Genomic DNA, 12,634 nt, shown 5'->3' with positions numbered 1-12,634 from the left:
AGCATGTTAGTATGTTGGTATTGTACTTCAAGGGTGCTCCTGGGCTTGCCTCTGGGCCAGCTCGACTGTCCATGCAGAATGCAAGCACACGTCCTCACTTGGAAGGTTGTCTGCGTAGTTGTGTGTGCCTAGCGGTTTCATACGTTGGTACTCAGGGAGGTGGTTTAACACGCTGCTCAGTACAGCAGAGAGGTGACGTGGTGTTGCACAGCACAACACACACTGCCCGGTACAGCAGAGAGGTGACGTGGTGTTGCACAGCACAGCACACACTGCTCAGTACAGCAGAGAGGTGACGTGGTGTTGCACAGTACAGCACACACTGCTCAGTACAGCAGAGAGGTGACGTGGTGTTGCACAGCACAGCACACACTGCTCAGTACAGCAGAGAGGTGACGTGGTGTTGCACAGCACAACACACACTGCTCGGTACAGCAGAGAGGTGACGTGGTGTTGCACAGCACAGCACACACTGCTCGGTACAGCAGAGAGGTGACGTGGTGTTGCACAGCACAACACACACTGCTCGGTACAGCAGAGAGGTGACGTGGTGTTGCACAGCACAGCACACACTGCTCGGTACAGCAGAGAGGTGACGTGGTGTTGCACAGCACAGCACACACTGCTCGGTACAGCAGAGAGGTGACGTGGTGTTGCACAGCACAGCACACGCTGCTCGGTACAGCAGAGAGGTGACGTGGTGTTGCACAGCACAGCACACGCTGCTCGGTACAGCAGAGAGGTGACGTGGTGTTGCACAGCACAGCACACGCTGCTTGGTACAGCAGAGAGGTGACGTGGTGTTGCACAGCACAGCACACACTGCCCGGTACAGCAGAGAGGTGACGTGGTGTTGCACAGCACAGCACACGCTGCTCGGTACAGCAGAGAGGTGACGTGGTGTTGCACAGCACAGCACACGCTGCCCGGTACAGCAGAGAGGTGACGTGGTGTTGCACAGCACAGCACACACTGCCCGGTACAGCAGAGAGGTGACGTGGTGTTGCACAGCACAGCACACACTGCTCGGTACAGCAGAGAGGTGACGTGGTGTTGCACAGCACAACACACACTGCTCGGTACAGCAGAGAGGTGACGTGGTGTTGCACAGCACAGCACACGCTGCTCGGTACAGCAGAGAGGTGACGTGGTGTTGCACAGCACAGCACACGCTGCTCGGTACAGCAGAGAGGTGACGTGGTGTTGCACAGCACAGCACACGCTGCTCGGTACAGCAGAGAGGTGACGTGGTGTTGCACAGCACAGCACACGCTGCTCGGTACAGCAGAGAGGTGACGTGGTGTTGCACAGCACAGCACACACTGCTGTACAGCAGAGAGGTGACGTGGTGTTGCACAGCACAGCACACACTGCTCGGTACAGCAGAGAGGTGACGTGGTGTTGCACAGCACAACACACACTGCTCGGTACAGCAGAGAGGTGACGTGGTGTTGCACAGCACAGCACACACTGCTCGGTACAGCAGAGAGGTGACGTGGTGTTGCACAGCACAGCACACACTGCCCGGTACAGCAGAGAGGTGACGTGGTGTTGCACAGCACAGCACACGCTGCTCGGTACAGCAGAGAGGTGACGTGGTGTTGCACAGCACAGCACACGCTGCCCGGTACAGCAGAGAGGTGACGTGGTGTTGCACAGCACAGCACACGCTGCCCGGTACAGCAGAGAGGTGACGTGGTGTTGCACAGCACAGCACACACTGCCCGGTACAGCAGAGAGGTGACGTGGTGTTGCACAGCACAGCACACACTGCTCAGTACAGCAGAGAGGTGACGTGGTGTTGCACAGCACAGCACACACTGCTCGGTACAGCAGAGAGGTGACGTGGTGTTGCACAGCACAGCACACGCTGCTCGGTACAGCAGAGAGGTGACGTGGTGTTGCACAGCACAGCACACGCTGCTCGGTACAGCAGAGAGGTGACGTGGTGTTGCACAGCACAGCACACGCTGCTCGGTACAGCAGAGAGGTGACGTGGTGTTGCACAGCACAACACACACTGCTCGGTACAGCAGAGAGGTGACGTGGTGTTGCACAGCACAGCACACACTGCTCGGTACAGCAGAGAGGTGACGTGGTGTTGCACAGCACAGCACACACTGCCCGGTACAGCAGAGAGGTGACGTGGTGTTGCACAGCACAGCACACACTGCCCGGTACAGCAGAGAGGTGACGTGGTGTTGCACAGCACAGCACACACTGCCCGGTACAGCAGAGAGGTGACGTGGTGTTGCACAGCACAGCACACACTGCCCGGTACAGCAGAGAGGTGACGTGGTGTTGCACAGCACAGCACACACTGCCCGGTACAGCAGAGAGGTGACGTGGTGTTGCACAGCACAGCACACACTGCTCGGTACAGCAGAGAGGTGACGTGGTGTTGCACAGCACAGCACACACTGCTCGGTACAGCAGAGAGGTGACGTGGTGTTGCACAGCACAGCACACACTGCTCGGTACAGCAGAGAGGTGACGTGGTGTTGCACAGCACAGCACACACTGCTCGGTACAGCAGAGAGGTGACGTGGTGTTGCACAGTACAACACACACTGCTCGGTACAGCAGAGAGGTGACGTGGTGTTGCACAGCACAGCACACACTGCTCGGTACAGCAGAGAGGTGACGTGGTGTTGCACAGCACAGCACACACTGCTCGGTACAGCAGAGAGGTGACGTGGTGTTGCACAGCACAGCACACACTGCTCGGTACAGCAGAGAGGTGACGTGGTGTTGCACAGCACAGCACACACTGCTCGGTACAGCAGAGAGGTGACGTGGTGTTGCACAGCACAGCACACACTGCTCGGTACAGCAGAGAGGTGACGTGGTGTTGCACAGCACAGCACACACTGCTCGGTACAGCAGAGAGGTGACGTGGTGTTGCACAGCACAGCACACACTGCTCGGTACAGCAGAGAGGTGACGTGGTGTTGCACAGCACAACACACACTGCCCGGTACAGCAGAGAGGTGACGTGGTGTTGCACAGCACAACACACACTGCCCGGTACAGCAGAGAGGTGACGTGGTGTTGCACAGCACAGCACACACTGCCCGGTACAGCAGAGAGGTGACGTGGTGTTGCACAGCACAGCACACACTGCTCGGTACAGCAGAGAGGTGACGTGGTGTTGCACAGCACAACACACACTGCCCGGTACAGCAGAGAGGTGACGTGGTGTTGCACAGCACAGCACACACTGCCCGGTACAGCAGAGAGGTGACGTGGTGTTGCACAGCACAGCACACACTGCTCAGTACAACTGAGAGGTGACATGTTGTTGCACAGTACAACACATACTGCTCAGTACAGCAGAGAGGTGACGTGGTGTTGTACAGTACAGCACACACTGCTCAGTACAACTGAGAGGTGACATGTTGTTGCACAGCACAACACACAGTGCTCAGTACAGCAGAGAGGTGACGTGGTGTTGCACAGCACAGCACACACTGCCCGGTACAGCAGAGAGGTGACGTGGTGTTGCACAGCACAGCACACACTGCCCGGTACAGCGGACGCTGGTTGTGTGCGTGAGAAGCAGACGGAGTGGGGAGCACCGTTTGGTGCCAGACATGACCAAGACCGTTGTGCGACGCGCTGTGCAAAGGCAGCCTTGTGGCCTTCGGTGCTTCTTCGGGGTGATACACAAGCAATCACACTTCTTCTGTGCCGGGCTGGCACTCCTGCCTCGTGCCCACTGGCTGCCGGGCAGGAGGGAAACAGAGGGGCTGTAAGTGTGGTGGAGGAGTCGGCACTGCCGGCTTGGTTCCACCACCCGTCGTTTACAGATGCCAGACGTGCTGGTGAGGTGCAGGACAGAAGTGCTGAGGTGACATGCCTTTTACCAGCCTTTAGCCTTTTTGTTTCTCCTGATGCCTGAACTCCCAACGCAATTCCCTGTGAGGCGGCTCACCCAGTGACCCTGAAGAGCTGATTACCGAGTGGGCTGTTACGGTGTGCGGTAGCCTGAAGACAGGCTGGCTTTGCAGGGGGCTGGCCTTGCAGCTCCTGCCATCTCAGCTACCGCTCTGTAAACTCTGGGATCTGGACTGGGGGAAACCCGGCAGGAAGCAGCTTAGAGGAAGGGCATCATTCACGCCCTCACAAGCCCTTTGCTGAACTAAGGGTCCCGAGTAAAATCAGTTACGTCACTTAGAGCCCAGCAGCTGCGTGTCCCTCCACGTGCTCGCTGACACCAGCACCGTTCCAGCTGAAAGGATTGCCTCCCCTACCCCACGCCTCAGTGCCAGCAGAGCTCCGAGCCCTCTGTGTGGAGCAGAGCCTTGGCAGATGTTTTCATCACGCAGCGGGTCAGACCAACACGTGTGTCCTGGTGCAGACAGCTATTGCCCAGGGTAGCAGAAGCATGTGGGTATTGCTAGTTGGGGAACAGAGGCTTTATTGGGGTCTTTCCCTCACCTCAGTCCCAGGACCTGGAGAAGACTTATCTTAAAGACACCCCATCCCCCACACGTGGTGCTGCCTACACCTCAGTCAGGGATACAGCGCTGGCCTTGGAGCAGCAGTGCCGTAATTTACGCCAAGTGACGAGGCAGGAGCAAGTACATCCCATGCTTCATGCCCGAGCCATGATGCCTTTTGCAGAGCTGCTGTAGCTTGTGACGTGGAGACAGCTTGGGAGAGGGGGATGAAGAAGAGAGGCTGTGCTGCTGAGAGGGAGAAACAACGGGCCGCTAACTGGGGCTGAGGAGAGAGCGTGGCAGATGCTGGTATCTCACCCTGGCCACTGGTCCTACAGGTATTGCCCAAAACTGCAAGAGATACTTTTAACATGGCCTGCTGTTTGGCCTCTCTTACTTGCCAATGAAATGAGGGTTACTCTGTGGTGATTCAGATTGACTTAGATTTATATTTTTTTAAACAAATCAAACTAGCATATGTTACCTGTGAGTTTACGCTCCGTTTTAGGCTGTTTGGGGGCTTTTTGGTTCGTTTGTATTTTGTTTTCTTTAACAAGGAAGAAATCACGCAGAAGCATGACTAGACTTGCTCACAAGTGGTTACATTTAGCTGTAATCTGCTTGGTGAGTCGTAGGAGGAAAATTGCTCTAGTTTGAACTGGATTTAGTAGCAAGGATATTTTAATTTGGGGCAGCAGGGAAAAAATTGTTTAACACTGTTATGCTGTCCTGAGTAGGAGAAGCAGCCAGTGAATTGCAGGATTTTTCCATATTTGTAATCAGTTTGTTATGCAGAGAGCAATGCCGTGGGATTCAGTGTTTTATCTGCTGGGTTTCCCCTGGCAGCATCTGAAGAAGTTCATTATAAGTGTTTATCACATGATCCACTTAATCAAACCACTGAAACTCAGAGAATAAGTCATTCTAACAACATCCTTCAGAGCTGCCTTATAAGCTACTTACTGATATACTCTTCCTTGGTGAGTGTACAATGAGTTTTCTTGTATCCCAGTCTATGATACAGGAAGTTCATTATCCCCAGTCCAAATTGAGACGCAAAGAAAGGAAGCAGGGCTTACAAAGAAGCGACAGATAATTTGCAAAGGATTTTAGGTAGCCACTCAAATCCCAGATAGAGTCAGACTGTAAGCTCTTCATAAGAACAGCCTTCTGGTTTCCAGCGTTAGGCACGGAGCAGCTATCTATGTAGCTGGCTCTAATGTTGTAAAATACAGATGACACATGAGAAACTATTTGCTGCTTTTGATTAGAGGTTAGCTAATGAAAGCATGTGAGAAAAAAAGAGAAATCAGAACTGAAACCATGCTTTTAGCTGGGCAGTAGCACATATACTCTATAGTGGTAGCAGAGCCAATAATCTAGGCTAATGCAAGATGCGTTGAAAGCCGGCTAAATCCCAGCGTGCGCTAGGGTTTGAGGTATGAGACTCGTCTGACAAGCCAGGAGCTCACAGACATGCCGTTCGCAACCTGAGTTTGCACACTCGACGTCTGGTAGGATAAAGTGCATTTCCTTGTGCTGTACCTAGGAACTCTTCTGGCCGTAGGGAGCAGGCAGGTTGAGGGATGCTCTGCCTCCTTGAAGGAATTCATTTTACTGAGCTCTGTCGCAAGCAGTGTGACACCAGATTTTCTAGTACTGGCTGGATTTTCTCACTGACGTTGTTTCACAGACAGCATCTCATAAAGGCTTGCCTTCTTTCTGTCTTCTGAAGACCAGTTTGGGTACCACCGCAGATATAGGCTTGGACCAACCTTAATGTAGAAATGCCCTGGATAATTTTCCCAAGCACCACCGTGTCCCCAGACAATAGCGCTGCTTGGCTGCCCCTCTTCTTTCACCTCCCAAGCTTGTGTGAAGGCAGTACAGGATCACACCAGACTGAACGTTGATTTTGTGTAGGGGTGCACAGGCTGAGCCTGATGTGGGTCTCCAGACAAACCCTTCTGTGTACTGGAAACTGCCGCCGGGACAAGGAGCATCTGGCAGTTCAAGACAAGCTACTCTGTAAGACATCAAAACCAGGGAAGTCTGCAGACTGAGAAATACGGGCAACAGAAACAGAACCCCCCCAAGCTGGTTTGATGGGGATGATGCTTTTCCCCAGCGTAGCTCCAGTGAAGCAGGTCACAAAATTTATGCCGTTGTCCGGGCACCGCTTTGAGGGAGCTGTGAAACCTGGCTCTCCAATGCCAAAGTCCGTCCAGCCCAGAGCTTTAAAATTCAACCTGTTAATTACTCCTGGCAGTAATTAACTCCAGCCTGGAGTGAGCAAGGGGTCTGGCCCGCATCAATCAACAGATGTGAGGGCTTGAGATGTGCAGTTTTCGTTCACTGTGTTAGAGGAAACCTCATCGTTTTCCACGTACTTTGTACCTGGCTGTCTTGTCCTGATGCAGCCATCGGGCTCTTTGCTGCTGATATACTGATATATCAAATTGGCATCGGTGTGGCTGTGTCCTCAGGAGGGACTGTGCTGCTTTACTAGGTTGGTTTCCAACTAGTAAGTTAAAATAGGACACAAAAGCCTGGAGGAAAGTACTGTTTTGCTGTCGTTTCCCTCTTCATTTTAAAAGTAGTAAATGCTAAATTATTTTACCTCTTTTAAAATAAAGCATGAAGCCAAAAAAGATGAATCTGTGCTAGCTGGTTAGTTTTGCTACTTCATTCAATTTTATTACAGTATAGTTCCCTTCCTCTTTCTCCCTTTATCATACTTTCTGTCTGTCTTCTTGATTTCTGTTGTGCCTATTGAAAGAGCCCTCCTTCACCTCTCTTTTGGGACAGTCTTACTGCTGGCTTTCTGCTGTTTCAGCTTCTATGCAGCCAGTGCTTCAAGAGAAAAACGTCTCTCTTGTAAGGCTGGGAGGAGAACGGACCCATAAAAATAAATCCTGATTGTATGCACGTAGTACTTCAATCAGTAAGTCTCCAGTAACTTTACCTAAGTGGCCAGTTAGCTGGGTCTCAGCTTCTTAGGTAAGGAGATTGGAGCGGAGCGAGTTGGTAACTGTTTGCAGCAATGCAGTAGTAAAGTGGAGAATAAAACTTCTGTCTTCCAAATGATTTTTCAGGGCTTGACCCAGTGCCCGGTACGTGGGGAGAGCCAGCGCCGAGCATCTGGGATCACTGTCGACAGGGATATCTTTAGTCTGCTGTGAAGAGGAGCGGTCAGTTGCCCGCGGCGTGCTGGTGGTTTGGCATTCGGGAGCCACTAGTGCCCGCACCGAGGCTGGGGCTGCAGCTCCGTGTCTCTGCACGACCTGCTTGGGGGGAGGCTCTGGGAGGAGGGCTGTGGCGGGAGCCGTGTGCCTCTGGCTCTGTGCACTCACGCGTGAGTGGGCTGCACGCCGCACCCACTGAGAGCTGAGGTGATGCTACCAGGCACTGCCCTGACTGGGTGCGGTCAGTGCCAAGCCGGGCTCAATTCTGTCTCCCAGCCTGGGGACGAAAGACTCTTCAATGCACCCGCAGCTCCGGGGCCGCTCAACTCAATCCCCGGTAGTGTTAGCTGTTTAGCAGTCTTTCTCACTAAATTGCTTCCTTTGAAGGCTGCAGGCTTTTTAACGGTGGACTGCAGCACCTGCTGCTTGCTGGAAATCCCGAGGCTGGCACATGAGAGCGTTGCAGTGCTGAATGTGCCAGTCACAAAGCACCACATCTAGCAGATTTTCACTGGAGGTAGCTGATGAAAAACAGAACAGACATGTTGTAAGGACTGTCAGCTGAGGTAAAGGAAGATAGCTCTGAAGAAAGGCTCTGAGAGAGTATTTCCAGAATACACTCTCTTAGAAAAAAAAAAAAGGAAAATCCAAAGTATGAAATTGAGCCAGGATGAGCTCACTGCAGGTGGTGCTGGTCATGATTTTTTAAAATCAATTTTAATCATTAACTATTTTAATCACTGTTTTTCCTCCAGTGTCTGCCATTACAGTAACTTTTTCTGCAGCCCCATAAAACCCCACACCTCTGTGGTTCCCTGGGGCTTTCCCACAGCATGCATTTCCACCACCAGTTTAGAAGACTGGCATGATACAACAGAGCGGACTTAATCTGCCCAACCTGCAAACGAGGTGCTGGGAAGTCACCTACTCCCTGGTAGGATTTGGGCCACTCCTCTCCCTTTTCCACAGCAGCCAGTCCTGCAGGGATTTACACCCACTGGGTGTATCCATGTTTCGCCTGAAATTCCCTGGGTCCATCCATTAGACCTGTGGGCTTGGTGGCTGCAGAAGTTGCTGCAAAGTTCCACTGACCCTCCGGAAACTGGAGACGTCCCTGATACCCTACAATGAAGAACAAATGTTTGAAAAAAAAACCCTGCCTTTTTTTTTTTTTTTTTTTTTTTTTGGTGGCATTTCTTCCACTTTGCATGGATCTGCATGGCAGCGTGCAGTGCCCAGAGCCGCGATGGGGGGATACATGCGTTTATAGATCTCTGGTCCTATCCGCACCGCTGAGCCCTGGAAGTGCAGCCCAGCTGGCCGATGTGGGCAGGCTGGGAACCTTGGGTTTAGGTGGTTTTTTGTTTGTCTACGAGTGGTCTTGGCCGCAGGCAGGGACACACAGCTGGTCTGCGCACACCTCCACGACGATCGGGCTGCGGCAGGGCGCGGAGCCTGCGGAGGCCGGAGCGGGGCTGAGCCAGCTTACTGCTGGCTGAATTTGGAGCCGGTGTTGCAGAGGCTGCTGCGCTGCCTCCTGCTCCCCGGGGCTGGAGCCTGAGCGCCTGGTTTGGCGTTGCCCCTGTGGGCAGCAGCGTGCAGCGCCCGCCCGCAGCCGCGGCGCAGAGCGGGCGCGCGATGGTTGCCTCTGCTTGCTCCAGGCGTGCTGCAACTGCAGACCAGAGAACGCCTCTCACTGTTAGCAGTAACAGCTTTAATACGAATGTTGCACCAATATAGGTGGTGTTCTTCCCCCGCTAGTTAGAATAGCATTAGACAAGGTGGGAGGGGGGCACGTCGGAAGGCCTAGCGTCTCAGAGAGGGCTTTGCAAGTGGATTTTTTGAGACGTTCCTGTGCCAGTGCAGTCCATGCTGGCCGCAGGGACCCGTGCGAGCAGCCACTGGCACAGCTCAAGCCGCAGTGACACAGTGAAGATCTCTAGCAGTACTGGTGGGCTGTGTGCGCCAGCCTTGAACTTCCAAAGAGCCGTGTGGGGGCCGGGGGGGAAGGGGCAGTGACAGCCCACCGGGGCTGCAAACCCAGTGTTAAGGGAGCGCCTTCCTGCAGCAGTGTCCTGGTAAAGGGTGGTGGCAGGGAGACTGCTGAAAGCCGTGACCTTTCCAGCAGCATTTGTTTCCCAAACAGACGCTAAACAGTGGCAGGACTCCCACAGGTGTGGGCATGGGGGAACCTGTTAAATTAAAGCCAAAGCATAACAAGAAATGTTTGCTTTGGAAGATAACGGGCACCTGTTCTGCACACTGAGGGTGAGGAAACTTTCCTAAGTGCGTTTCCTCCATTACCACAGTAGACCTTTTCCACTGCAGCTCGCCCTTCTCCCCCTGCATTGCCTTTTAAGACCAGGTATCGCCCTCGGCTTTACCAGTGCCTCCAATCTGATAACCCAGAAGCATGATAAATGGTAGCAGCTGCTCCTTTTTCTCCGTCAGTACACGTCATTGTGGAGCTCCCCTGACCATGCCGCCAAAGTTTGCTGCCCAGACTGATGCTGGTATGAAGGTGCCTGGGTCTCCAGCACCTGCAGCCTGGTCGCTGGCTGGAGACGAGGGAAGGTCATGCTTCTAGCAAGGTGCCCTTCAGTGGGGCTGCTCTCTAATGAGCCAGCTTCATTATCTGCCTTGCTGCCGGTCTCGGAGAGGCTGCAGGGATGTCTGCTGCTCTATTTTCTTAAATGGCACCGAATGATGGCAGTTAAGAACCTACCAGGAGAAAATGAGCTCTTAGGGCAGCATTTCATGTCTTGCATGCAAGGCTTTATTGCATTAACTTTGTACTAGAGCCACTGTATACTTCCCTCACTGGAGAGGGCAATTACAACTGTATTTTTGTCACACAGGTGACTTGCATAAAAAGATCTTTACATGCATTAATGTCATCTGAGCTTTGGCAAGCCTGCAAAGCAGGCTCTCTCTCAGTGATCTCTGTCTCTCTCTTAATGCTGCACTCATCCCACCATTAACTGTGTAACTCTCTTGCTGTGCTGCGTAGTTTCCACATTAGGGATAGCGTGTTTCCTCTCCCACACACCCCTTGCAAATGTACAGGGACTGTGAGAGAACCCCCCAGCGCTACCGCTGCCGTCCAGGCAATGCCTTTTGGCTCCGTGGGTACCTGCCAGCCTGCGGGAGGGAGACTTGCATACTTTTAGCTACTTCCCCATTATTTACACATAAAGTTAATAACTGACTCAAGAGTTCACCTACAAATACATTTTTAGGGCTGCTTTTAGTACATTTTTCCCCTCTTGGCCACAAAGCTCTTGTTTTCTGTAATTTCCTTCTTATATTTTCCCTTAGCCCTAATACATTTTAACACTAGCATATTCGTTTCGAAACAGCTGGTGTATTCTCAGCCTCTTATTCTTCCTTACCTGCTGATTATTTATTTTTTTCACTGTCCTCTATCTCTACTTTTGTTGTTTGCAAAACCAGCTTTTCTCCTCCCTCTCCCTCTTCACAGCTCCCACCATCTGTCTCTCCACAAATACAAAGCTTTAGGGGAAATGATTCACTGGGCTGCTAGCTCATTACTCACACTCTCCCCATCATGGTTTCTGTCCTTGTAGGATGCTCTAACTAATATAAAGATCAATGAATCCTGGGAATTGTTATTCAATTAAAAAAAAAAATACTGCCCCAGCAGTTAAATAGATTGGGCTCTTTGTACTTCCTAAACACCAATACTTAGTTTTTCTTTCTCACTCTGCTAGCATTGTTTTTCATAAAAGGACCATTGAAACAGAAGAATAGAAATGATCGCTGGACCATTTAATGCAACCTTGTGCATCACATGATGCAGGAGTTACTTAATGAAATTCCCTGGCCCAAACCAAGCAAATCTGTGGTAAATCTAGAGCACACATTTTAGGATGACGGCCAAAACGATGAAAGGAATTTGCTACCCAGCCTCGCTAATCATTTCGAACGCTTAACTGCGCTCCCTCATACGCTGCTCTGCAAGCAGCAAACCTGGCACAGCCTCACCCCCTACCCATTTCTCTCCCCCAGCCTTACCCAGGCCGTGTGGCCCAGGTCCCTGCCAGCCCTGTCCAGGGGCCGGGTGGCCAGCTGTGACTCCTGCTAGCCCTGGCTGGCCAGCCACAGCACGCAGGTGTGGGGCTGCCTCTTCGCTGCGGTGATTATTTCGGCGAAACTCAGGGGCACTTGGGACCCTTGAGCTTCTCCCTGCTAAATGTGGTAGAAATTGGCTGAGGGGCTCAGGAGCCATTTGAGACAGACTAGTTCACAGTGCTGAAACCCTTCGGAAATCTTAAAATACCAGAGACGGCCATATGAAGTTGGCAGAAATGCCGGAGGATTTCGGGAGACTTGCTCGACCGGGAGGCTGAGCTCAGTGCTATAGGGCTCCCCAGGTGACCCTAAATGTCAGCCTGTGGGTACCCACATCCCACTCCTCTTGTCTTCACTTTGTTGACCTTTCAAGAAGGATTTAGGCTTGTCACCATATACTAGGAAGTTATTTTCTTAACTGGAAGCTTAGTTTTTCATTTTATCACATGGAAAATGAACCTCCCCTCCCCACACGCGAGTGGGTAACAAGAAGTACCACTACCTGAGACGACTGTATTGTGCCTTGTCAGGAAGCTGCCAGCACGGCAGGTATTAGCCTATTTCACTGGTTGAACTTCCCTGTAGAAATTGGAGTTGTAAGAAGCACAGCAAATACCACAGTCAAAATTATAAGAGCTGACAACACCGGATACACCCTTCTCCCAGTACTCTTAAATGGCTGCATCTCTTTATGCAGTAGCCTGCTGAAGGAGAAGCTGAGTACATCTGCAGTGTCTCATGAGCACCACAAAGCACGTCCTGTATCGACACACCACACTGGCATCACCTTCGTGGAAAGCTAATTAAATAATTTGGGTAATGTAACAGGAGTATCATCTTCTGGGCTAATTTACTTTACAAACTACCAAGCACATGTACTTTTTTGTAAAGCTGTGTTTGGGTCATTCTATAACA

This window comes from Tyto alba, unplaced genomic scaffold, assembly GCF_018691265.1.
Source record: "Tyto alba isolate M040663 unplaced genomic scaffold, T.alba_DEE_v4.0 Super-Scaffold_22, whole genome shotgun sequence".
Lineage (NCBI taxonomy): Eukaryota > Metazoa > Chordata > Aves > Strigiformes > Tytonidae > Tyto > Tyto alba.
This window is presented reverse-complemented; position numbering follows the sequence as displayed.